Source organism: Montipora capricornis, chromosome 8 (assembly GCF_036669925.1).
Source record: "Montipora capricornis isolate CH-2021 chromosome 8, ASM3666992v2, whole genome shotgun sequence".
In the NCBI taxonomy this organism is placed as follows: Eukaryota; Metazoa; Cnidaria; class Anthozoa; order Scleractinia; family Acroporidae; genus Montipora; species Montipora capricornis.
Genome location: NC_090890.1, coordinates 53,038,468 through 53,065,674, shown reverse-complemented (window position 1 = coordinate 53,065,674; position 27,207 = coordinate 53,038,468). Strand labels below are relative to the sequence as shown.

At 38.9% G+C, this 27,207-nt stretch overlaps 1 protein-coding gene and 1 pseudogene across 1 annotated transcript in view; one reads left to right on the top strand and one right to left on the bottom strand.

Annotated features, from left to right (window-relative positions):
* LOC138059777 (E3 ubiquitin-protein ligase rnf213-alpha-like) overlaps positions 1-27,207 on the bottom strand; it is a 212,574-nt gene that overhangs the window by 145,059 nt on the left and 40,308 nt on the right.
* LOC138059778 (uncharacterized) lies at positions 18,475-20,492 on the top strand (annotated as a pseudogene).

The following is a 27,207-nucleotide window of genomic DNA, read 5'->3' as shown; positions in this document are numbered from 1 at the left end:
CACCAGATTGCATCTCAGCGCATACTCATTTCAAAAAATTTCCTGCGGAGCATGCCCCCGGATTCCCCTAGGAGGCTCGTGGCCTTCGGCCACTCGGGACTTCTCCCCCAAACGATAAATCCTAGATAGAACCCTGACAGGCTAGTGAAATTTCAGTTTTGGCTAGAAGATTTTGAGCCTCCACTAGCCATTGGGGCTAGTAAGTATCGTGAACAAGTGGAGTTCTGGACGAAAACAAAAATGAAAATTATTTCTGATGGATAAGGCACAAGGAGAGATAGAAACTAACTAACAATAGAAACTGTGAGCGGATTTTTTGGAATTTACTGCCTTAGAAAATGATAAGTCGAAAAAAAGTAAAATAAAACTGAAGAGGAAACCAACGCGGATTACAGTTTCCCCACACCACGTTACGAACGATTAATCACGTGTGGCATCATGCGGAACTTCTAGGCTGCTGTTTCCATACAAGGAAGCTGTTTCCATATGCGCGTTTCCTTCTACGTGTAACTCCGTCGCAAGCACCTTCCGAGAGTTTGATCTCAAACAGTTTGCGTAAATGGAAACACCTTTTACGTTCATCCCCCACCAATCGCCAATAATCACCAATGATCGCAAACAAGACTCAAGAGATACATGTAGAAAGTTTCTATCGTTGAGTCTTGGCGACTTGTAGCAATGCAAAAGCGAGGAAACAACGATATGCAAACACAATCGTGAACTGTTTCTGATTGTTTGCAATCAATCGACGATATTTTTGTGCACGTGATACGTTTTGACGAATAAGGGGCAAGTATAAGTAATAAAAATGACATCCGAGTTCGATTGTGGCAATGAGGATACTCCTCAAAACAGTGTGAATTTAATTAATATCGAAGGGAATACCCCGCCAAATATACCTGTTGTAAAGTTCTTGATCACAAAGAGCCAGTTCCTACAGTATGATTTGATACTAGCTGTGCTGCAGCCGTTGCTGCTCCGGTGACGTCTCTTGACACTTCCTCTCTGCCTTTTCTTCGCAACAACTTGAACATAAGAAGTTGGACACGGTGCAAAAACTAGTTCTGCTTTTATTTTTGCACCCTTTTCTTACAATGTCACGAGATCAAGTTGCGTAAAGCAATCACACATAGAAAACAGGATCGCAAACACAAACGCAAAAAGTGAGAGTGTTTGCGACTGTTTGCAACGTTGTTACGTTTATATGGAAAGAGGTCACGTACTTGTTTCGAAATTGAATCCAAATATAATTTATTTCAAATTAAAAAAAGGAAGAGATAATATGGAGTGTCTTATCTCGTTTACTAGGAATGGTGAATCTCACATAAAAAGAGAGAAAACTTGCTCGCGCGCACGGTGGCCGCCAAATATTAATTGACTCCGAAAACCATTCAAGCATAAAGCGCACGGATTGCTGTTTGAAACTATTAAATAAAAAATTATATATCTATATATATATATATATTATATATATATATATCTCTTTGGCATTACAAAGCTTTTGCTTTCATGTTCAAATTGAGCACTCTACTAGGATGAGTCATTGCCGCTAGCAAATGCGCATGCTCACTAGCTCGCTAGTTTCAGCACTCTGGCATGACTTGGATGTACCACATGCGTTGGACATCTGGGGTGGATTTATAGCTTAGACATCAGCACTGAACTGATGAAGCCCAGAAGGCCGAAACAGTACTGTCTGCAGTTAGGAAGAAGGCCGGAAATCCAACGATGTAGTCACTAGCCAGTAGCAGTGAACTACTACTGACTGATCCTTTTTGAATGAAAAACATATGTGCCGTGAGTGGGAATCGAACCCGCGTCCCCCTGGTTACTAGTCGGGTGTGCTAACCACTGCACCATCACGACAACCCTGCTGGAAACAGAGCAATCAGTGAAGATACTGGTTAGCCACGGGGTTCCCCGGCAATGCTTAACATTCAGGAACACGACTACACCGAATAACCCAAAGGTGATTCACAGGCTACCAGCTAATTAATTATACTTTTGTGTGTATGAAGAAGGCCGGAAAACCGACGATGTAGTCCCTAGCCATCGTGGAGCTAAAGCAAGGATTGCACTTCATGCATTTTGAATAATGCAGTAGCAAATATAAATGAGACTACAAATTTGGAAAGTATACTTTAAAGCAATGTAAATATTGGATATCTGGAGACTGATAGAAGTATGGTAAATGCAATTCCAAAAATTAATGTTAGCAGTCTAAAGCGAAAAAAGTAAAGGAAATGTGACTTTAAGAAATAGTGCTAAAATATCTAAAACATGTGCACTTGACAACACCAATTACTCCAAAGACAATGGGACAACAAGTTTGCTTGGTAAAATAGGTAATCATACTAAAAGAAAAAGAATGGAAAGAAAAACCAAGATGGACTTGCTCATGAAATAGGAAAGATTCCCAAACATCAAAAGGGTTCATACAGCACTGAGAGAGACCAAAGTAGTCCAAAGCGCATTTGTGATCCAAAAACTGTAACAAATGGTTTTTTCTATCCTCAAGCACTTGCAGAAACTCATCAAACCTTAGAAACCAATTTATCCTTAACATGCCCAACTCAGGTAACTCATAATGAATCATTTTCAGACATTGCGCAGGTTAATTGTCGGGAATATAAAAAAAGTCAAGAAAACAATGACATTTTGAAATCTCCACATTCTAATGTTGTGGGAGATAAAGTTAGCATATCAACTTTCGGTGAGAGGATGTCAGGCACTGAGCAACTTCGTCGGCAAAAATCTTCTAAAGACCACAAGAAACAGTTTCACAAAGCAACAGAGTTTCAGATTTGTTCTCAATGTGTGCGTGATAAAAGTGTTCAAAAGGGGTTTCAGCTGAGACCTCAATGACACCTATTCCCAATTCCCAATCAGTTACAAGGTTTAACACAATTTGAAGAAAAGTTAATTGCAAGAGCATTCCCTGTTATGCATGTTTACACAAAACCAAGGAGTGGACAAAAAGCATACAAGGGGCATGGGCTTACTTTGCCCCAGTATGTACAGCAGCTTGCAGATGTACTTCCTAGGTGGCCCAGTGATTTACCCGTTATCATTTTCAGTGTGAATCAAAGATTTTGTTGTTAGGCGACAAAAAATTGCTGAGGCACTTTACTGGCTAGCCGGCAAAAGGAAAAAGGGAGAGAGCATTAATTCGTTTTATAAGAATGTTAAGATAGGTAAACAGAACCTTGCCAATTTGCCAAAGTTGGGTGTGGAGAGGATACTGGTGAAATTGAGGAACCCAATGTAGATGCTGACAGTGAACCATGCAATTTTGATGATGATCAGAGAGTTTACAATTCAGAAAGTGAAATGGGTAGTTTTGTTCCCACAAATGTTGATACTAAAAAGGAAGAACAAATTATCACTAATGTATTTCTTAAAGATCCGCAAACCTACAACTGGAATATTGATAATGAGCCATTAAGTGAATTTAGTTGTAACTTCCTGGCATCAGTGGCGTTTCCAGCTTTATTTCCAGATGGGAAAGGGGATCCACCCAATGGTGCAATATTTTCAGATGCTTCAAATAATAAAGTACTGTCATTTGCAGCTAAGCTCAAGCATCTCATTAAGTTTGCAGAAATAAAAGGATAGCAAATGGGTGTATAGATTTGCATCGCATCCAAGGTTTGCTTACTGGGCTTACAATATTCTTTATCGAAGATGTACTCTAGGACAACGAAATTTCTTCTTGAAGCAGAACCCAACTGAGACTAATCCTGCAATCAGTGACTTAAAAGAACTGTTGCAGAATCAATCATACGAATCATTTATGTCAAAACTCAAGCATTATACCAAAAATGTTTCTGGTGCAAATGCTTACTGGACTCGTGCAAAAAATGATTTCAAAGCGATAATGACTCAAGTTGACGCTCCAACAATATTTTGTACCTTGTGTTGTGCTGACTTCCATTGGCCAGAATTTCATCAACTATTTAGTAGAAACAATGAGACCTTAGATTCTGAAGGAAGGGAAAAGGTTATTAAATAACCAAACTTGCTTGATTGGTTGTTTTTACCGAGTGCACAGAACATTTTGTTAAGTATTAGCTGAAGAAAACGCTTGGTGCAACATGGCATTGGTTTAGATATGAGTATGCGGTACAGCGCGGCTCTATCCATTGTCATGGTGTTGTAAAATTAAAATCTGATCTCTCAAATAGCACTCAAAGGACACATTGCTTGTTACTTGTTAACAATGAGTTGTCACCTGAATAGAGGTCCCAGAAACAAGTAGAGGTCACAAAAAGGCCAGGAAGCAAAACACACCATTTGCAACTATTTAGATTTTCTTATGTCAACTCAGAACCCTTGCAAACCTGGTGATTGGGCTAATCCTACCACACATCCTTGTAAAAAAAAGTTTGATGAATGGGATGAAGATTATGAAGATCTGTTAAATTCAGTACAAAGGCACTCACAGTGTTCTACAGCTTTAATAACTGTTTGCGGAGAAAAGGACAACAAGCACAGGTTTCTTGTAGATTTTATTATCCCAAGGAATGACCATAACAGACTCATCTAGAATATGAAAATTTTAAATCTAAAGGTGGCGAAGAACACTACAAAGTCAAGGTTGTAACAAAACGAAATGATAGCCATCTAAACAATCATCAGCGGGTTCAGCTTCAAGGATGGCGAGCAAATTGTGATATTCAAGTTATCATTGACTACCACTCTTGCTTGGAGTAGATAGCAAAGTATGCTTCTAAATCTGAGAAAATAACAATTGTTCTTTTACTTCAGTGCTTTGTGAACCTTCTAATCAACAAGATAGCAAACGCGCTCTTAGAAAATTAATGATAAGAGCTGTTGGGCAAAGAAATATGAGCAATCAAGAAGTAATGCATAAAATACTTGTAAGCAAGCTTGCAAGTTCCACTTTTCAAGTAATGACAGCATCTCTTAAAGCAGAAGATGGCAGTTTAGCTATTGAAGCCTTTCTGCTTCACCCACATGCAAAGAGAGCTACATTTGCATGTGATTACACTGGTATTTTGAAATACAATTTCATAGAATTTCCTCTATGTACTGTCAAGCTAAATCAAGAACAATTAAGAAAAGAGTCTGCCCAGTTACTACCCAAACTACATTGTGCTCTTCCAGTCCCGATTAAACTATACACCAGAGGAAATTGGCAATAAGCCCCACTGGATTGATGAGCAAATGAGACACCGGGACCTGGAATTGACATTTCAAAAATGAATGATAATCAAAGACAAGCTTTTAACATCAACAGAGATCATTTCCAAAGTGACAGTGATGAACAACTTCTCATGACCATTACAGGGTTAGGTAGTTATGGAAAAAGTTTGTAATAGTAGCACTAAGAACTCGACTCGACAAAAACATGTAATGTATGTGCTTTCTTAGGAATAGTAGCATTTAATATAAAGGGAACTACATTATACTCATTACTTCATCTTCCAATTCAAGGGGAAAAAATGGGCCTTAAATATCATCAGCCTTAGCAAAAATTGCAAAGTGATCTAAGCGGGGTGAAATATTTAATTACTGATGAATTTTCCGTTAATGGCCAAAAGATGATTGGCTGGATTAACAGGCGCTGTAACGAAGGAACTGGACACACCACTCTCCCTTTTGGAGGCTTGTCCATAATTTTAGTAGGAGAAACAGGCCAATTACCTTGCATTGGTGATCAGGTGATATATCATAACAAACCGAATAGTGATCTTGAATTGGAAGGATATTGCATGTATCGCAAATTTTAAACAGCGGCCAAGTTTGACGTAAATGAACAGGCAAAATCTGCAGACCTTGTGCAGCAGCAGTTTGGAGGTTTACAAACACGAGCAAGAAATGGCAATTCCAGTCTCAAAGACTGGAATTTGCTTTTGTCTATAACACCTCAAAATAAGGACAACATAGCTCACTTTCAAGACTCTGCTGTGAGGTTATCATTTGGACATGATAAGGTTGCAAAAGACAACTTTGTAAAACTAAAACAACTTGGAGAGCAGATTGTGCTAATAAATGCACACAACAGCAGTCCTAAAGCAAAGCACCTTAGTACTGAATACATCGGTGGATTAGAGCCAAGTGTACATTTGTCCAAGAGAGCAAGAGTAATGTTAACACAAAACCTTTGGACTAAAGCAGATCTTTGCAGTGATGCAATGGGGCTGTTGTTCACATAATTTTTGCAGAGAATCATTCCCCTTCCATGTTGCCAATTGCATTTATAGCGCAGTTTGACTGTGATGGTTATGTGGGACCAAGTTTTGCAAAAATATACCAAACTGTGTTCCGATCTATCCTGTCACAAGTTTTTCAAATGATGGTCTTGAAAGACAACAACTCCCACTAAGGCTTGCTTGGTCAATTACCTTTCACAAGCCCAAGGACTCACCCTTAAGAATTCTTGGATTGATTTGGGTCCTTCTGAAAGGGTAGCAGGCCTAACCTGTGTTGTTTTGTCAAGAGCTGATGTTAAAAAAATGTCATACTGAACAAGCAGTTCTACTGACGGACCTGACCACAGCAGCTAGTGGTACCATCTTCACGAATAAAACGACTATACCCTGAAAGAAATTCCATTACACTGCCTTCCTTTTGCATTTAAGCCAGTGTCTTCGAATGACACAACAAACATTGATACAATCCTTCACAAACACAATAGTGGTTTGTTTAATATCTCGGGAACATTAAACTGGCTTGTACCAGAATCAGTTGTCACTGACAAACAAGGAAAAGAAAAAAAAGATTCGAGATGCAAGAGTAACGGATACCACAGGACGCATTGAGGTGTCAGGGTGGGGAACACAAATACGTGAAGTCCATGATGACCAGTTCTACAGTTTATCTGCCTGTAGACTTAAACAGTATTACGGAAAAAAATTTTCATCCACAGAGGAGACCGTTATCAAGATGGCAGACAAACAAGACCTCCCAGGACAACCACCTAATGCTGAACTGAAGAACATTATTTTTGTCCAGGTACTTTAAATGTTCGCGTCCATATCTACCCAAAGTGCAATAACAAAGACTGTAATAAGAAAGTGGCTTGCAATCCAGGATACAAACTACTTCATTGCCATGGATGCAGCAGATACATGGTAGTACAAATTTCTATGTGGAGGTGAATGCCTCATTCCAGCTAGAGAAAGAAAACATGCAAACCAGTGTAACGGCTTTTGCAAAGGTACTTAGCCAGTTTTTAGATGCCGACATTTTGCAGTATAAAGACAAAGAAGATGAATTAACCTAGAAACTGTTGCTCCTAGAAAATGTGAATTGAATTACATTTATCCCAAATGGGGAGACTCATCACAAGCATAATAAGACATGTGTCGGACAAAGATGATATCTGTGACATATCCGATAAAAATTATCTTGGAGTGTAAAAGAAAAGACCCAAGCCAGCCACTTCAATAACTATTCCTCAGTTTTGTTGTTTCGTTCAGTATATTCTGCACTTTAAATGAGAAAACATTTCAGCGAAAGACAACTTCAAGTAGCCTTTTCAAAAAAGATTCACAGCTAGAGAAGAGGGATGTCAAGCAGCATAAATGTTTTCTTTTCTCCGTTTCGTAGCATGTTCATTGAAAGACAAACCACCAGGACATAAAATGATACAAGTCGAGGCAAACGTTTACCCAGTTATCAAATGTTCTTGTTTTAACATTTCATTTTACCTTCATGTTCACGTTAAAAAGTCATTACGCTCTTCGTATTGACAAGTATTTGTGAGGGCATCAAATATGTTTTGCTACACCTACGAAAGATGACGACGAAATGTCACCTTCTAGTTGATATTTCTGTTTTAGTCTCACTTTCCATTATATAATAATTATGTAAATCATTGTGTGGCTTACACGAAGTGTAAACCACACAATGCCATGGGCGAAGATATTTATTCCTGCATTTGTCACGGTGAACAGAGTGTTTGTCACGTGGTTTACTATCGTCAAAGATAGGCTCCAGTCTACCCTTGGCTAAGTTACGGCTCCAGTCTACCCTCGGCTGGCTTCGGCTAAGTTACGGCTTCAACAAAGCGGCCATTTTGTGGGTGTAACACAGCGTGTCGAAGATCGGTTTTTATCTAGTTCAGTTCGTTTATCTTTGCTGCTTAGATTTTACACGCCGGCTTTGCTACAATTGGCTTTCCTACAGTTGGCAATTCTTGTCTTGTAGTGCGGATTACAGCGAGGAGTTGAGCTCTCACAGGTCAACATTTTCAATTCATGGTCTGGACTCTGGAGTCATAATATTATTTATTGACTCTCGCAAGCCAACATTTAACGGCTTGAATCTGCTCAGCAGACCTGCTTGAGCATATCTGAGAATATCTGAAAGTGTCTGAAAGTATTTAAAAGGCTCTGAAGTTACTTGAAAACAAAAGAGACTCTCCTGTGCTTGTGTACATGTTGTCCTTGCTGTTGTTGTTGAATCGAATTGGACGAACCATCCAGGCCACACACAGTTGACAAGAGACTGCTAGCCCACGATTTCGTCAGAAGTAAGTAATATGGGAATCTCTGTTGAACAATACCGATCAAGAATCGGTTCTCATGACAATTTCGTTAAAACAAAAGATGCTTGGCATTATATTTGGAATATAATGCTAATGATGTTTTACATGAATGTTTTTTATTTACCAACATTGAAAAAAGTTGTTGCACAACACAAAATATGGAATGAAGTAGTGTTTTGGTTTACCCAATTTATGTACTACAATGTTTACATGCCATTTTTGTTAAGGTTAGCAAATGATGTGGAGGAAAATCCAGGGCCTGCAATATTCGATATAGTGGACCCTACAAGAACTGTGTCTGCTGATTACAGTCAAGGAGACGAAGTATTTGGTGAAAATGCTCTTAAGCAATGTGTAGGAATGTCCCTTAGTGCTATTATTTACCATCACTTAGAGCATAATAGTTTATGGAGGTCTTCAACGTTAAATAGAATTTTGACCATTGGAAATACTTTGTACACTTCCATTAGGTGCTCTGTGCAGACAAATGACTATCTATTGTTAACTGATGTTCCATCCATGGTTTCAATTTACAATAAAGTATTTACATTACATTATAGCGACTCATTAGCAGGAAGTTTGCACTTGACATCCGATCATGGCCCTTACATGTCCCTTGAAGATTCTTTGAGACAAGTTTTTTTAAACTACAACTGCTGTTTGTTAACAGTTGGCATTAGTACAATTGCAGTGTTTAAGAACTCTGAAAGAAGTTTTAAAATATTTGATTCGCATTCCAAGGATTTGCTTGGCATGCCCTCTTCATTTGGGAAGTGCACTTTGCTTTACATTGAAGGCATGGAAAACCTTGTATCATATTTACAAATTTCTTCCTTACAAACTGGGGTTGTACCCTTTGAGATTAAGGGTGTCTTTGTCAGTGATTGTCAAATTGAATTGCCAAGTGTTCATGAAAATCAGAGAAGTGGTGATATACCTATTGAAGTTAACCCAAATGAGACTAATGAAAGGAAACGAAAGTGTTCTGCTGAAACACCAGAGGAAAAAGAAAAGCGACTGATTGCTAAACGAAAGTATGAGAAAAACAAAAAGGCGAATGAAAGTGAAGAATGTAAACAAAAAAGGCTTGCACAGCAATGTTTAAGGAGCAAAAAGAAACGTGCAAATGAAACTAGTGATGCTAAAAAGAGAAGGCTAGCAAGCCAGTGTGACTATCAGAAAGAGAAAGCTGCAAATGAATCTGTAGAATGTAGAGAAAATAGGCTGGCAAAGAAGCGAGAGTATTGGAAAGAGAAGGCAGCAAATGAATCTGTAGAATGTAGACAAAATAGGCTAGCAAAGAAGCGAGAGTATCAGACAAGATTTCAAATGAATGTGCAGAATGTAGACAAAAAAGACTGGGAAATATGCAGAAGTATCAAAAAGACAAGATTGCAAATGAGTCCACAAAATCCAGGCAAAAAAGGGTACTTAAAGCAAAACGTTCTAAACAGAATACTTTGAGTAGGTCAACCATTGCTGATGAAATCACAAAATTTCATGTTGCTGTCTCAAAAGGGCCATTCTATATTTGTTCTTGTTGTGACCAGTTGTGGTACAGACATAGTGTTACAACTGCTGAAAAGGTAAGACTGTCAAACCCAATTGCAGGACAGTACTTGCTAAATAAAAGAAGCGTTAATAACCTAGAATGGATCTGTTGCTGTTGTAATGAACATTTGAAAAAAGGCAAAATACCACCATGTGCAGCTAAAAATGGAATGCTGTTTCCAGTGAAACCTGAATTTTTTGATCTGAATGAGTTAGAGTGGAGGCTTTTGGCACCAAGGTTGGCCTTTCAGAACATTCTTCAAGCCCCAAGAGGCAACCAGTTGAAGATAAAAGGAAATGTTGTAAATGTTCCAGCAGATGTTAACAATACTGTCAACATATTACCACGACTACCCCAAGAAAGTGGCACAATCAAAATTAACTTAAAAAGAAGATTAAAATACAAGAGTTCAGCATTGTCTTTAAATGTAAGACCAAACAAAGTTTTGCAAGCTGCAATATGGCTAGCTACAAACAGTACCCTTTATAGAGAACAAGGTATATCTTTTAGTGAAGACAGAGCAGCTAACTATGATTTTACAGCGTTTTCACAAAATCAAGCAGAGACTGGGAATGTTTCACAGTCGGATGAACTGATAAGTGATAGATGTAATATTGAAATTGATGATGACAATTCTAAGCAAGTTGATGATTGGACTGAAGATGATGTGGAAATACCTGCAGGAGTAACTGATACCATGTTAACAGCTAATGACTTCCTTGAAGACAGTGAACGGCCACAAATATATAGTATTGCTCCTGGTGAAACAAGTGTACCTTTGAGTATATTTAGAGATAGATATTCTGAAGAACTGGCTTATCCACGTATATTTCTTGGTCAAAAACGATCAAGCAACGAAGAAAGGGCAGTCCCTGTTCATTACAGTGATATTTGCAAATCAGAATTAAGAAGATCTGATAGAAGGGCTGCTAAATGTGTTGAGAATATTTTCTTCAAAACCAAAAAATTGCAAATGAAGATTCTTTTGGGTAAATCACAAATAGCTTTACGGAAATGCAAGGGAAATCAAACGATTCTGACTGCTGGTCAATTAAAGCAAGAAGGGGCATTGGAAAGACTAATACATCTGGATGAAGGATACAAGTTCTTACGAGCTCTGCGTGGCTCACCCCCTTATTTCGAGAAAGCCAAAAAAGATATCTTTGCAATGATAAGACAACTGGGTCCAGCTAATTTGTTTTGTAGTTTTTCATCAGCTGAAACACAATGGATACATCTCTTAAGAATACTTGGCAAACTTGTTGATGATAAAGATTATACAGATGATGAATTGGAGAATTTAAACTGGGAGGAAAAGTCAAGGTTGATTCAGAGTGACCCAGTGACGTGTGCACGACATTTTGATTACCAATTCAATCAGTTTCTAAGGCACTTTCTGATGAGCAATGCTGCTCCCTTGGGAAAAATTTCAGACTGGTTTTACAGAGTTGAATACCAGCAGAGAGGTTCACCACATATTCATATGTTAATTTGGCTTGAGGATGCGCCAGTGTATGGACGTGATAGTGATGATGACATTACGTCCTTTATTGATCAAATCATCATTTGTGAAAAACCAGCTAATGATCCAAAATTGGGAGTTCTTGTCAACAGACAGATTCATAGGCACTCTCAAACATGCCGTAAAAAGTCAAAGATGGAATGCAGGTTTAATTATCCACAGCCTCCAATGAAATCAACCAGCATTTTATATCCTATTGGCAGTGATGTTTCTGAAAGTGACATTAGAAAACATAACGAAAATTGGAAAAATATCAGTAAGCATTTAAATGATATGAAAGAAGGGGATGATGTCACTTTTGAAGAAATGCTAGTTAATCTCAACATCAGTGAACAAAACTATTATCTTGCTATTCGATCCATCCTTAATTCTCCCACCATATTTCTGAAAAGAAATCCAAATGAACTACGAATAAACAACTACAACAGTGCCTGCCTAAGTGCATGGAGAGCAAATATGGATATACAGTTTGTTTTGGATGTTTATGCTTGTGCAATGTACATTGCATCGTACATTTCAAAAGCCCAGAAGGGAATGAGTCAGCTTTTACAACAAGCATGTGAGGAGGCAAAGAAAGGAAACTGCAGCGTAAAGCAGCAAGTGAGAGATATTGGGAATAAATTTTTAAATAGTGTGGAGATCAGTGCTCAAGAGGCAGTTTATATAGTTCTTCAGCTACCGATGAGAAAAAGCTCTCGAGAGGTGATTTTTATCAACACTTCACCCCCTGAAGAGAAAGTTCAGCTTTTGAAACCAATGAATGAAATAGAAAAAATGGAGGATGACTCTGAAGAAATTCACTCTACTGGTCTTATTAACAGATACATAGAAAGACCAACTAGCATGGAGAATGTTACTCTGGCTGATTGGGCTGCATTGTATGATTCACCCAAAAACTCATTTAAGAAAAATTGTAAAAGTTTTGACTCAGATAATTTCCTACTTGAAACAGGGAAAGATGATGATAATGATGATGACTTCACTGATTTTGTAGACAAAGCTAAGCACAATGCAAAAAATGCCAAACCAAAGCAGCGTTTAAAGCCTAGAATAATTAGAAGTGTTTGGTTCAATGTGAAATCTCACCCTGAAAAACATTTCCGTGAACTTATTATGCTCTTTACTTGTTGGCGAAATGAACAAGCTGATTTAATAAGCAGTTGCTCTTCATATCAGGAGCATTTCCGTCTTTTAAAAGAAGGCATAGACAAACAAATGCGTCAGTATGCTGTCTGCAGTGAAGATATGACTAAGATTGAACAGCATTTACATGAAACAGAATTTACTGATTCCCAGTATGACTTAGTAGCACCAAATGCACAAGATGCCGAACTGCAAGATGAAGCCCTTGGTAATGAAGATTTACATCCAGATTTCAATGAACGTTATGACCTTTCAGATGATCTTGGAATTCCTTCCACGTCATGCCACAATGAGCCACTTATATTAAATGAATTAGCAGATGACGAATATCGTGGAATGGTTCAGACTTTAAATAAAGAGCAAAAAGAAGAATTTTTTTATCACATTTTGCACCAGATTAAAACCACTGAAACTCCTTTTTATTGCTTTCTGAGTGGTGGAGCTGGTGTGGGCAAATCACATCTCACAAAATGGAATTTCTGACGTTCAGTCAGAAATTGCTATTCTGACGGCACGATGTAGAGGCTCGGGTATTGTCTAGGGATTCTGGGGACTATTTAAAGGTTTTGGTGGGAAATATTAATCATTCTACGTCAGTCAGTCTTAGGTTCACTTGCTTTAATTCCCTCTTTAAAAACAATTCTCTTCGATTCACAATGTCGGACGTCTCCGAAGACGTTCAAGCCTTTATAAATCAATCGCTCGCAGACAACAATCAGCTTTTTCTCAATCCAATTACCAAACTAGTTTCTGATTTAGTTGAGAAGATTAAGCGTTCAAGCTCAGAGGCCGTCGACGAGCAGCTACAAGAAATTAAGAAACTTCGAAAGGTCAACGAGATCCAGTATAAATTTAACCGTAAAGTTCAAAGCTCACTCGAGGAAGTGCAATCTCACATCTCACCTGGAAACAAATGCTGTGGATGAAGCAAAAGAAGCTCTTGAAGCTAATTCTTTTTGCCGATAAATCGGAGTTTGGTTGAACAACAGTTGAAGAATACACGCAACATGAGTTAGCTGAGGATGAGCAGGACGCTAAAAGGATCCGGCACGCCGAGGAAAGAGCAGAGAAAGCGTTTAAGTCTCGTGCCGCCGAAAGAAAGCCGTTTAAGACTCAGTCTTTGGTTACTCGCACATCAAGCTTTACAGCAAATTCTCGCATTGGTCCACAAAGCAAAACTTCGGTCCTTCCATTTCCTTTTCTCCGTGGGGAAATCAATCGTCAATGTTTCAGCGTCCCGCAGACTTTTCTCTCAGACCTGGACACTGCTTTGCTTGCGGCAAGTTTGGGCATTGGAGGTCGGAGTGGCCACAACGTGGCTCCACAGCAAAGGGTATAGTAAGTCTAATGACAGGTGACTAGAGCAAGAGGAAGAACGTAAGTTACAATTTCCTTGTATATGTGTACCGCTCGATGCTGAACATGAGCTCTGTGTGGGTGAACAGGACAGAAAAAACTTTGATTTTCTGTCAGATGACGATGGTAATGTCTCTTCGCTCCCTTCGGTCAAGGGAAGGCTAATTAAATCCGTAAATTATTGGCGGTCTATCGGTGCCCCTCAATTCGTGTTGGATATTATCAATGACGGTTATAAAATCCCATTCATCACCACACTACCTCCTTGTAAATTTAGAAATAATGCTTCTGCTCGCAAAGAATCTGACGTTGTCACTGAAGCTGTTTTAGGACTCCTACATGATAAGCCCGTTGAAGAACTCGATACTGCACCCGAAATAATAAATCCGTTGTCGGTTTCTGTGCAAAACACCGGGAAGAATTTAAGGCACATTTATCTTCATGTTTTCAAGCAAAATTTAAGTGCGAAGATTTGCATACCATTAAGGACATATTTTCGAGGAACTGTTTTGTCTTTTCGTTCGATTTGAAATCCGGTTACCACCAATGTGGATATCTTTGTTGAGCATCGCAAGTATTTGGCATTCTCGCGGGACCTCTGTACGGGGCATGCAAGATATTTTCAGTACACCGTCCTTCCATTCGGCCTTTCTAGCGCCCCTTTCATTTTCACAAATGCAAAACTATTTAGGCCCTTGGAAACCCATTGGAGATCGCATGGGATTCCGATAGCAATTTTCGTCGACGACGGTTCGGAGCGGGTGGCACATCCAAAAAAGGCATTGGCTAATAGTGCCAAAGTCCAATCTGATCTTGCTCAGTGTGGTTTTTCGGTCAATCCCGAAATCTCAGATTGGGAGTCCAAGACACTGTTTTCGTGGATCGGCTACACCAGCGATACACAAACAGGGTTAATTCATGCCAACTCAGTTTTGAGCTTGAACAAATATGTGCTAATTTGCAATTATCGGATCTTGTTTATGTCAGGCTGTTAGCATCTACTGCTGGCCAAATAATTTCCTTCTCAGCAAGTTGTGGCAGCGTGACACAAATTATGACCAGATATCTGTACATTATCATAAATTCTCGATGCTCGTGGAATTCCAGAGTTTTTCTCAGCATCCAAGGGAAAGAAGAGCTCTTGTTCTGGAAAAACAATCTGAGAGTTTTAAATGCTGTTGTGTTTTGGGCGTCTCTGTTTATTCCTTCGAAATTAGTGTTTTCTGATACCTCATCCACGGGTTGCGCGGCTTTTATTCAGGACTCTGGCCTCGTGTTTCACACAAATTAGTCGCTAGAAGAGTCACAAAAGTCCTCCACCTGTCGGCAGCTTGCTACAATAAAGCTATCGCTCGAAGCATTTGTCCCTAATATTGCAGGTCACAGGTTGCGCTGGTACACAGTCAATCAAAACGTTGTTAGGGTGATTCGGGTCGGAAGTATGATTAAAGAATTACATGAGCTTGCATTGGATATCTTCTTCTTCCATTTTAAACATAGGGAAATTCAGTTGGATGTGGACTGGATTCCACGCGATCGGAATTCTTGCAGCTGATCGCCTAAGTAGGATTACCGATTACGACGATTATTCGGTCTATGATGATGTCTTCGTGCGGCTAGACGCGCTTTGGGGTTCGCATTCCGTAGACAGATTCGCTTGTAGTTATAATGCGAAGCTACCCAGGTGTAATTCGAGGTTTCTACAACCAGGTTCGGAAGCGGTAGATGCATTTTCCCAAGACTGGGCCTTAGAGAACAATTGGCTCGTACCCCCAGTGACCTTCATTGGTAGAGCTTAAGGCACATGCGAGACTGCAAGGCTTTCGGAACTCTGATCGTTCCTATGTGGAAGTCCGCCTATTTTTGGACCTTATTATGCGAAGATGGCGTGCACTTTAATTCGTTCATCCACGCATGGGTTCTTCTCCCCAGCAGACCAGATTTGTTTGTGCCAGGAAAGGCCAGAAATAGGTTGTTTGGCACTAAGGCGTTCAAATCTCGTTCAGTAGCCCTTCGAATTGATTATCGGGTACTTAAGGGTCGACCTCCGAGGGGATTCTGCTCAACACCCTCTGATCACTGTACTATTTGTTTGGGTTAGGGCCCAATAGTATAGCTCTAGCGTCATCTACCGTTAATGCTACAGAATTGGAGATAGGTTGCTCAAATCGCTCTGCCACAGGTGCTGGTAAGCGCATATTGACCACATTGGGTGTGATGTCTACGGAAAAATGACGAAAACTGTAAGATACAGAAGGTATAGGAAGGTCGGATCAATCTGTTCAAACTGATTTGTTGAATGCACCCCCTGGCGGTGTTGGCTGCTACATTGGAGGCCAGTAAATAGAGTTTTAATTGTCGGAGAATGACTGTTAAGAGACGTGATAGCCCACTGAGGGGCGGACATTTTTCACATTCTGTCTCAGACTGATTTGTTGAATGCACCCCTCGGCGGTGTTGGCTCCTACATTGGAGGCCAGTAAATAGAGTTTTAATTGTTGGAGACTGACTGTTAAGAGATTTGATAGCCCACTGGGGGCGGACATTTTTCACATTCTGTCTCAGACTGATTTGTTAAATGCACCTCCCGGTGGTGTTGGCTCCTACATTGGAGGTCGTTAACGAAGAGATTAAATGTGAGACAGTGTTTTGTTAAGCACGCCCTCAGCGGTGCTGGCCCTTACGTTGGGCTGGTGAGAAGTTTGGCTGGGTCTTGCCTTGGCGGCGCTAGTCTGTGTATAATGATTCTGTAGTCCTATGTAACAAACACCCCCGATGGGGTTAGATTTATGCATGGCATACTCGAACCTCTTCTGACGGTGCATTCGAAAGCGTTCGCTCGACCGTATCCGTCTATTAAATACTGTAAGTGATGCGTTATCAAATGTACTGATTTGTACTTTTCACTTTTCGTCTTGTTCTCTCCCCTTTCATGACTGTTTTTATAGAAATTTTCTGCGAGGGAGTGTGGGCGGACCTGGCCAAGTTAAAGGATCCTTCTCTTAGGCAATTGGCCTCAAGGCTCCAGTCGTCAGTTGTGGCATCCAAGGCTGCAGGCACCACAGATGCCTATCGGAGAAAGTTCCGATCAAAGGATGGAATTCAAGAACTTCCAGCAAAAACGGAACATGTCGCCTTGTACCTTCAACATAGTCCTATTATTCATGGAACTCGAGTAGTCAATAAGAAAGAGCCCATTTCCGCAGATATGATCACTGAGAGCCTTGTCAATCGTTCAAATTTAGAAAATCTGCTCGATTTAGGAAACTTGTGTATATTTTTGTTAGCTTATACAGGATTTTTTAGGATCGAGGAGGCTCTCCATCTAAAGTACTAGACATCTGTTTCCATGACAATTACGTGGCCATCAATGTTGTCAAAAGCAAGATAGATCAACTCAGAAAGGGTAACGAAGTAGTTATTGCCAAAGGCTCAAATTCGGACACTTGTCCAGTAAAGATGTTGAGCAGATATCTTGCTAGGGTTAAACAAGATTCTCTTGAGCACGATAATTACATTTTTAGACCGTTACTTAAATCCCGTACTGGGCATAAGCTAGTATTGGTTTAACAAACCACTTAGTTATTCAACGATAAGAGATCACTTTAAAGCTTCCTTTAAAGACATCGTCCCGGATATTTCCCGTTCTGGTACTCATTAATTGAGGGCAGGGGGCGCATTTGCGGCCGCCAACGTAGGGATTAATGATTGACTTTTTCAAGGGCACGGCCGATGGACTCGAAACAGCTTCCGCCAAGAATGGATATGTAGATGACAACCTAGAATCCAGATTAACCGTCTCAAAAATGTTGGGTATCTAGTTTTCGCTTTCCCTTTCTTTGTTTCTCTATATGTAGTGTGCTCTAGATGACTGACTGGCTCATCCTTAATAAACTATTTCACATTGAATGTCTCGGGTTTAGTGTAGGCAGAATATGGTATTTCTGACGTTCAGTCAGAAATTGCTATTCTGACGGCACGATGTAGAGGCTCGGGTATTGTTTAGGGATTTTGGGGACTATTTAAAGGTTTTGGTGGGAAATATTAATCATTCTACGTCAGTCAGTCTTAGGTTCACTTGCTTTAATTTTATATCACATATTTTATGGTTTACTCTGTTTACCTCTTCCCCGAGGTCCGGTGCCACAGCATTAGATGGGGAATACGTTTCCACAGATTTTTTGGCCTCATCTAAAGGGTGGTTTTTTAGTGGTTTTTCGTATCTGGCGTGGCACACCTTTTTTCGCTTTTCATGCCCATTATGTCTACGTCTATCTTTGTAAAGACTGTATAACGATATGTATATGTAGTGTGCTCTAGATGACTGACTGGCTCATCCTTAATAAACTATTTCACATTGAATGTCTCGGGTTTAGTGTAGGCAGAATGGCATTGTATCAGGCGGCCCTTAAGTATTATAACACAAGAGCTGGGGATGATTTTCATCAAATTAAGGTCTTACTATTAGGTCCAACTGGGAAAGCTGCTTACAACATTAAAGGCAATACTATTCACAGTACATTTGCTGTTCCTGCCAATCAGTCATTGAAAAATTACAATCATCTTGACTCAGGTAGACTAAACACCTTAAGAACTCACGTTGGAGGTGTCAAATTGATATTCTTGGATGAAATTTCAATGGTGGGAAACAGTATGTTTACCATACAGCTCAACAATAGGCTAAAAGATATTAAGGGTTGCAAAGATGATTTTGGCGGTGTTAGTATTATTGCCATTGGTGATTTGTTCCAGTTAGAGCCAGTAATGGATGGCTACATATTCAAAGACCTCCAAAATTCAGATTACACAGTTCTTGCTCCAAGTCTATGGCAAAAGCACTTTTCAATGTTTGAACTCACTGACATTATGCGGCAAAGAGATAGCAAGTTGTTTGCAGAACTTCTCAATAGGTTACGCGAAGGTAAACACACAGCAAGTGACATTGTAAAATTGAAAGAAAGAGTTGTGCAAGAAGACACAAACAACCCAATTAATGCACCCCACCTATTTATACAAAATGCAAAGGTAGATGAATTTAATGCAAAAGTACACAATGCAGCTGTACGAAACAAATACACAATTACAGCACTAGATAGTGTTATTGGAGCTAGCTCTCCTGAGCTTCGAACAAAAATATTAAGACAAATTCCAAATGACCCAAGAAAAACTAAGCAGTTGATATTGAACCTCTGCCTTGCTGAAGGTGAAAGAACCGAGCTTGTAATGAATATACGAACTAAAGATGGCATGACCAATGGTGCTGGGAATATTGTCAAATTTGTCCAAGTAAACCAACAAAGTAGACCCTCGGGCATAGTTTGGGTACAGTTTGATCACTTAGATGTTGGTCAAAAAACTAGAAATGAGAATAGACATCTATATACCCAAGGAATTGACCATGCGTGGACCCCAGTAAAACCAGTTACCATACAATTTTTTGTTGGTAGAAACAAAGCAGCTCAAGTTGTTAGAAAACAGTTCCCATTACGCCCTGCAGCAGCAAAAACAGTTCATAGATCACAGGGGGATACTGAAACTAAAATTGTTGTCAACTTAAGTACTAAGAGAACCATTCCACATGTACACTATGTTGCACTAAGTAGAGTTACCACCTTTGAAGGCTTATATATAACTGATCTCTGTGAAGACAAAATTGCTATCCATGCCACTGTTACAAAAGAAATGGAACGATTAAGAACGACTGCCAAACTTAAGCTTTGTATATCACCACTTTATGACATAACAGGTTCAATACTAAAAATCTGTTACCTAAATACAAGGTCACTGCATAGACACATACAAGACATACGTAAAGACTTAAACTACTCAAGTTCTGATATCAATGTTTTTGGAGAAACAAGATTTAGTTCCCAGGATCCTTGTGATAAATATAACATAGTTGGTTACAGTCTCTTTCGAAATGATAATCCACATAGTCTTGGATCAAGACCTTTTGGTGGTACAGCTGTTTACAGCAAAATCCCATATTGTCCTGGATATCCCTACTGTCACAATGTATATGGTATTGAAATAACTGTGATTAAAGTCACAATTTGTGAGAACTGTACAGTCTTGGGTATGTATCGCTCTCCCAAAATTCCATAAGGCAACTTTGTCAAGCAGTCTCTGAAGTGTTAGATACTATTTCAACAGAGAACATCATTATTATTGGAGACTTCAATGTAAATTGGCTTATTGAGGCAGACAGGCAACCTTTGTGGAACTTACTTGTTAGAGACAAATGTTACAAACAGTTGATTTCAACATATACAACTGACAATAGAACATTAATTGATCACATATTTACAAACGTATCTCATTTAAATATACAAGCAGGTGTTTTAGAGACTTACTTCACAGATCATAAAGCAGTATGGGCCTCATTTCATAATGCTATTAACTGATTGTTGTTTGATATAAATTCAGACAATTAATGACAAAAAAGAGAAATTGATACACTGTAGTGATACAAAGAATGGTAATAAACTCAGTCAGATAGAAGCATTGTCACAGGGAAAGTCTGCACATTGTATACCACTGTCAATATTATGAAAATTAGCGAACATACATGTATACATTTGTATTTGATTTTGAAACAGGTGACATGAATGACAAGATTGCTTTGATTTAATTAAACATCACCAGTAATAGTAATAATAGCAATAAGTTTCACAATAATAACAAAATAAACAAACTATTCTTTCATTTTGATAGCCAGCAAGAACTGGCTTATGAAGAGAGTCGTCATCCAGTATCAACAGGTTAGTATTCTATTCACTTCTTAACTTGTTAATATGACCCCTAACCATTGCCCCCCCCCCCCCCCCTCCCTCCCCACCCAAGAAACCTATCACTGCTTGTTACTAACTCTTACTAAATCTGTTTATTTGACCTCTTTATCATAGGACTATCATTGTAGTACCATTGTGATTTCAGAATTAATATTCCTTTTCCCCCTTATTCTTCCAACAGACTCCATGGAGACATCATTTACAGACGACATGTATACATGACAACAACAGTGTCTCGCAGTTCTCCTCAGATGAAGAATAGAGCTCACTGAACAATCTCTCAAGATTACATTAAATCACTTCTGTCAAGTAACCACAGCAAAACCACATACTACACAGTGCATGTTACTTCAACAACAAAGTCATACTTTGATCACTTTAATCTGTGCTCTTACGAAAGACACATATGTACATACGTACATTTATTCTAATTTGTGAAAAATGTATTTTTTCCACACCTACACTGCATTTAATACTCATCCTCACCAACATTTTAAAATCTATGTTGTATATATACATCTATATGCGGTAGAAACATAACTACCAACTGGGTGAGGTATGTGAACTTCTCTTTCCCAAGATATGTAACACCAAAAACTAGTCACATCAAATTAATTATACACATATATTAACACTTTGTGATGCACTCTCCAACATCTTTCATAAATAGCTCATTTATGACAAGAATGCCCTATCAGCTTGAATTTTGTGACACTGAAGTTACTGACTGCATTGTGAAATAAAATTCAATTTAACTTTTTACAATAACTGGAGCAATTCTTGCACGCTCATTAACTAATTTTCATTGTAAATAAATAGACAGATGCATGAATTTATATGCCAAGTGTCAACAAGCAACAGCAGACAATTTCACAATTTGTTTTTGTAAAAAACAAATCAACATCCTTTTTCCGTGCATGTCCTTTTATGGATCATGAATTTCTTCATTACATTGTGAAAGTACCTATAGGTCCACAAGGCGATAGCGGAGTGGATCTTTTCATCATAACATCATAACATTGTCAAGTAATCTCCACATCCACTTGGCAATCACCTTCTGGACATTCAGCTACTTATGACGGAATTCATGATCAATAATACGACAGATGCATCAAAAACTAACGTCAATTTGTTAATTGGAGACGAGCTGTCAACCAGCTATTAGATGAAACCCCTTGCAAGGAGGAAGAACCCTCTCTTGTTCATTTCCTGAAAATTCCGCAAACCACTGTGGACCTATTTGCATTGTATTTGATCATTCTCTACTTTCGCATTACCCCAAGAGGTGGACAATTTGATTTTCAACAGAAGACGACAAAAAAAAACATTCCTCCAGACTGATCAGAGCAGAAAATATTTCATGTTAAGAAATAAAAGCCACTGTATTTTAATTAAAAAATTCAAGCCAAATTTTCTGTGCCCCCAAATTTTTTTTACTTGAAACAACTACCAATGTCCGCCCCCCCCCCCCCAATCCGGCCTCTCTTCAAAACTCAAATGGTTTGCCCGTAGTACATTCTCTTTATCCCATAAAATTATACGGATTCATCGTTTTAGAGTTCACTTGGGACATAGCCATGCAAAAATTTTGCGTGTCCTAAAGCAATCCTCGACCTTCCTCGCACTTTGGATCGAAAAGCACCAATCAAAACACCCAATTTTCAAACAGAGCTAGGAACCCTGTTTCCTCGGTGGTAAGCTTTTTCTCTGTATTAACCATTGATTGGTTGATTGAAACCAACGCCCTTTCATTCCAACGCCAAATTTGTGAGGTGAGTCTCTGTCGATCCACGTAGGTATTAGAGACATGCCGCCGAAAGTGAAAAATCCTAAAAAGCAATCGCAAGACCTCTCTGAGAGTGTCTCCCTTAGTCAGACGTCAACAAGAAATACCGGTAGCCCCAGGAGTCTGCCCTCTAGTAGCTCTGGCAATGTCAACCAGTTTGCATCACCGCAAAAGAACAACACTTCCATGATCGCTTACGTCCATCAATCATCCCCGCCAAGACGAAACAAACAGAACACAATGGACTACAGCACCCTGCTTTTGCAGACTGAAGACACTACAAAGGAAGCGCTTTGCTATTCAAAGAACAAGCGACCCTTGCTTAACGACAATCAGACTAGCCGCACACCAATCAAGTTGCAAAGGTTTACCTTCACGGAAGACGGAGCAAAACTTGTCATAAATGACATGACTAATATAAGCCAACCTCTTCCTACTGAATATAAATTTCAGTTCCAGCCACCTACGGCAAAGTCATACCCAAACCTCACCGTTGACGGAATTAAGCGATCGTCAAACAACGGCGACTTGGTTACCTTCGCAGGAAAACTACTACACCAAGCTGATTCTACCCTTGTTGGAACAAAAAACCTCAGAGTGGCAGACGCTATTTTTGGAGATACCACAGGAACGATAACTGTCAGTCTGTGGGCAGAATTCATTCAAGCGGTACAGGTAGGAAAAGTTTACCAAATCGCTCCTCTGCAAGTCAAAACCTGGAATGGAGTGAAGAAGTTGAGCTCGACCCCAGGTTCTCTTTTCACAGAAGTTTCTCACCAGGCTCAGCTGAACGAAATCCCCCTGACGCATGGGATGCCAGATAGCAACAAGAGTACAACTACAGTTCTGACGGGTGTATCCATCAACAGTGTGCACTCCGTAGAACACATGAAGACGGAAAAGTGTCAAAGGCAACTTTGTGCAAGACTGGTTGTTCAGTCTGGAGAAGAGCAAGTTCAGCTAACTGCGTTTGAAGATGTCCTGAAGCAAGTTTTCCCTGATCTTGGGGCAACGTCCGAAAGTGGCCTGGCCGAAATGATCCTCGACATTGATTCCGTAAGTGTCACTTACAACAGCGTCTCGAGAATCATTCAGAACTTTAGTATTTTTGAAAAGTAAACACTTAAGCTGTTGCTTTGGTTAATATTAACTTGCCTTTCTTTGAATTTTTTTTTTTTGCTGATAAGTCGCGCAACATTAATGACATATTAGCACCAAAGTTTTCAATGCATCCTTCGGAACCGCTCAAAGTCACATGCCCAAACACTACGGTCACGTTTCACGCAAGCCATTTACCTTACCTCAACACTTTTTATCCTCAAGTTCTGTTCATACCACATGCTCGGAAATAAAAACCCCTAAACGGTCTTTTTAGTACGTGCTTAAATATAATTCATAGCCAGTGGGTGAACAGAAACCTTTTAGTTGCCATTTGAAAATCAACACTGCTGTTGTCTGCACTTGAGAATATGGGCTCCCTTCACATGAAATTAAAACCTTCGTGCTAAATGTCTATTGTGATTGATTCCAAACTTTGGGGAACTAATACATTAAAACTGACAAACAAAGGGATTTCCTTTTAATTGAAAATGAATAGGAACCTAGAAGGTGATTAGTATTATATTTTGACCAAGACCTTAACATTTCATGACTTCCTATAACGTCAGAAGTCTTCCAAATTCCCCTCATAAATTATACTTCAGACAAGCATTTATGTTTATACTTAGTAATAATACATGTCTACTAGACCTTTATGTGGTAGACTAGAACTCCTTTTCAGTTACTTCTTGGGTTTTAATTAATTCATCGTAATACTGATATACATGAAAAAATTACACTCTTGTGATTGCCTTTAAACAGCTAGGTGCCATTTTCTCTATCACTAGTGCAAAAGCAACAACTCTAATACAAATGTAACCTTGGCTCACCAAGAGTATATCACTCAAAACCGATCAGATTTACAAAAAGTAGATTGTCCTCATTTATACACAGTGGCTGAACAAAATGAAATAAAAAAACCCTTGGATATTTTAATGTATTTTGATATAAACATTAACAAAATTACATTCCTCATATTTAACATTTCAGCTAAAGCAAAAATTTTGATGGCAGACACTTCATTTAGTCCCTACTGCCAAATTTACCTACTGTCAATTTGTTGAGTTACTGTGAAATTATGTGCATCTTCCATGTTTACATTATGACTTAGTAATAACATGATTTCTAATGTGATAAGCACTTGTAAATTTTTCAAAGACTTCAAACTACATACAACCTTTGACCTCATGGCATTTGTCTTTTGAAAAAATTTACTTGTGCTTAATTAAAACACCAAAGTACACTGTCTTGAATTAATTTAGCTTACACTTTGTTGAATTTTTATGAAGACAGTTCAAAGGAATTTGTGTTTGTTACGTTTATACTTAAAGCTACTTCATATCAATTACATAATCATCAGGCATCCTCACAGACCCAGACTTTAAATCACATGTGTAGACCCCCTAAAAGTACTGTTTTGACAGGTCAGTTCCGAAAATAGTCATTCTGAATTTTGATTGGTGCCAGACGTTCATTCTTTTCCAGCAATTCAGAGTGAAGCAAGTCTCATAGGTCCTCTTCTGTGCACTAACACAAAGTCATAAACAAAGTTCACTTGCTCACAATGTTTGTTTTCGACCTTCTTGTGCAGTAGGTAAGCACTTTGCATGATGTCAAGTTCATCTATTCATTTCATGTTTCCACATAGCTTGAACTTGGTAAACAAACTGGCATGAAATTACACTCTCCATAATAAGAAAACCTCAAACATTCTGATATTTAAAGTCATACAATACCATGATAAACTTCTCTGTACATTGAACTCTGTTGTCTTTGAGGTATGTTTCTGTTTACTATTCCTGAAATCTATTATGATAACACTCACTGTGTGTTCCTTTGGAGTGATCTGGATCATGATCAGTGATCCAGGATCACTCACATGGTTCATCAAAGGAAACAGTTCCTTTGATGCACCATGGCACACCATTGATCCTTATCCAGATACTCCAAAGAAATGCACACTCTATCTCTATTGAACTTTCTGTTAAATAAAACCTTCAGATAATTGTTAATTTTATTGGGTTAAAATTCATTACAATGTTAATAAGCACTACTCAATATATGATTTATTAAAATACTGTTCCTGTTCTGATATTGTTATGCATGTATCTTTTTTCCCCAAATTTTTCCATTTGCAACCCCATAGGCACTTAACTCAACTAAATTTTTGTGTGTTTCATTATTGAAAATACCGCATTGTGATACCTAACACGTATATATCGTCAAAAATTAGTCTTACATTTAAAGCAAATCAAGCTCCCAATGTGGCTTCTAGTCGGTGGGGGGGGGGGGGGGGACTCCCTATAATGGCCTATACAGGAGGCTCCGCCCAAAAGGGGTACCTTCTTCACGCTTCAGGTATATAAAAGGGTAGGGATTTCACAAGATGAGGTATATATCAAAGGGTAGTGAAATCGGTCATTTAGGTTTTTAAAAGCGTCTTCAATAATTCTGTCTGCCGAAAATTAGCTCGATCATGCTAAAAATAAAAATCAGCCAAAAAACCGATATACGCCCTTTTTGCACGAAGGCCTTCAATTATAATACTTCGAATAGACGCCCATCATGGCTGTATCAGTTTATTTAATAAGCATTACATGAAAATGAGAACAAGACTTCCTAAAGTAGGTATGTGAAAGGGGTACCTTTTTTCAATAAATGGTAAATAAAAAGAGTACCTTTTCTGCCAAAATGGTATATAAAAGAGTAAGGGGTTGGACCTCGGGGCGGAACCTCCCCGTATTAAACTTTGTTAAGTACCCCCCAGGCTTCTAGTTTTGTGCTCCTGCACTGGTACACAAAATGCCAAAAACATTCATACAAAATGCTTCCCTTACATAAACAGAATCATGACTGAATCTTTCAGGCAACTCTAAGACATGAAGCTGACATTTTTTCAGTTCCTAAAATACTCTGGTTACATGTGCAACCTCTGTCTTCAAAATGACACCTACATGGAAATTTACCTAATAACCCTCATCTTGAAAATAAGCATTTCAGGTCTATGGCTAATTATTTTGGCTAATTATTTTGTTTTATTCATTGACAGGAACAATATTGAAAACTATCTAACCGTAATCAGATATTAGCTCTACTAACAGAAACTCAATAACAAACCACATCCTTTTAATACCAAAGCAGCTCAATTTCGTAAGCCACACACGTACGCATTGCGGACCTATTTTTTTAATTAATGGCATATCAAATAACCGTTGATGGCAACTGAAAATAAATGCTGTTCGTTCTTGACCATTCTTTCCTTGCATCTTTCAGCTTCATTTACCAACCTAATTACATGTAGCATAATTTGAAGCCATCACAATTTGCAGCACATATTCACTGGAGAGCACCTCAACTGCCATCCATATTATCTTAGGCGGGGGCAGATGTAGGGAAAACTATTCCCAGCATAAATGTAAATACTACGTTAAAGAGTAACTTAAG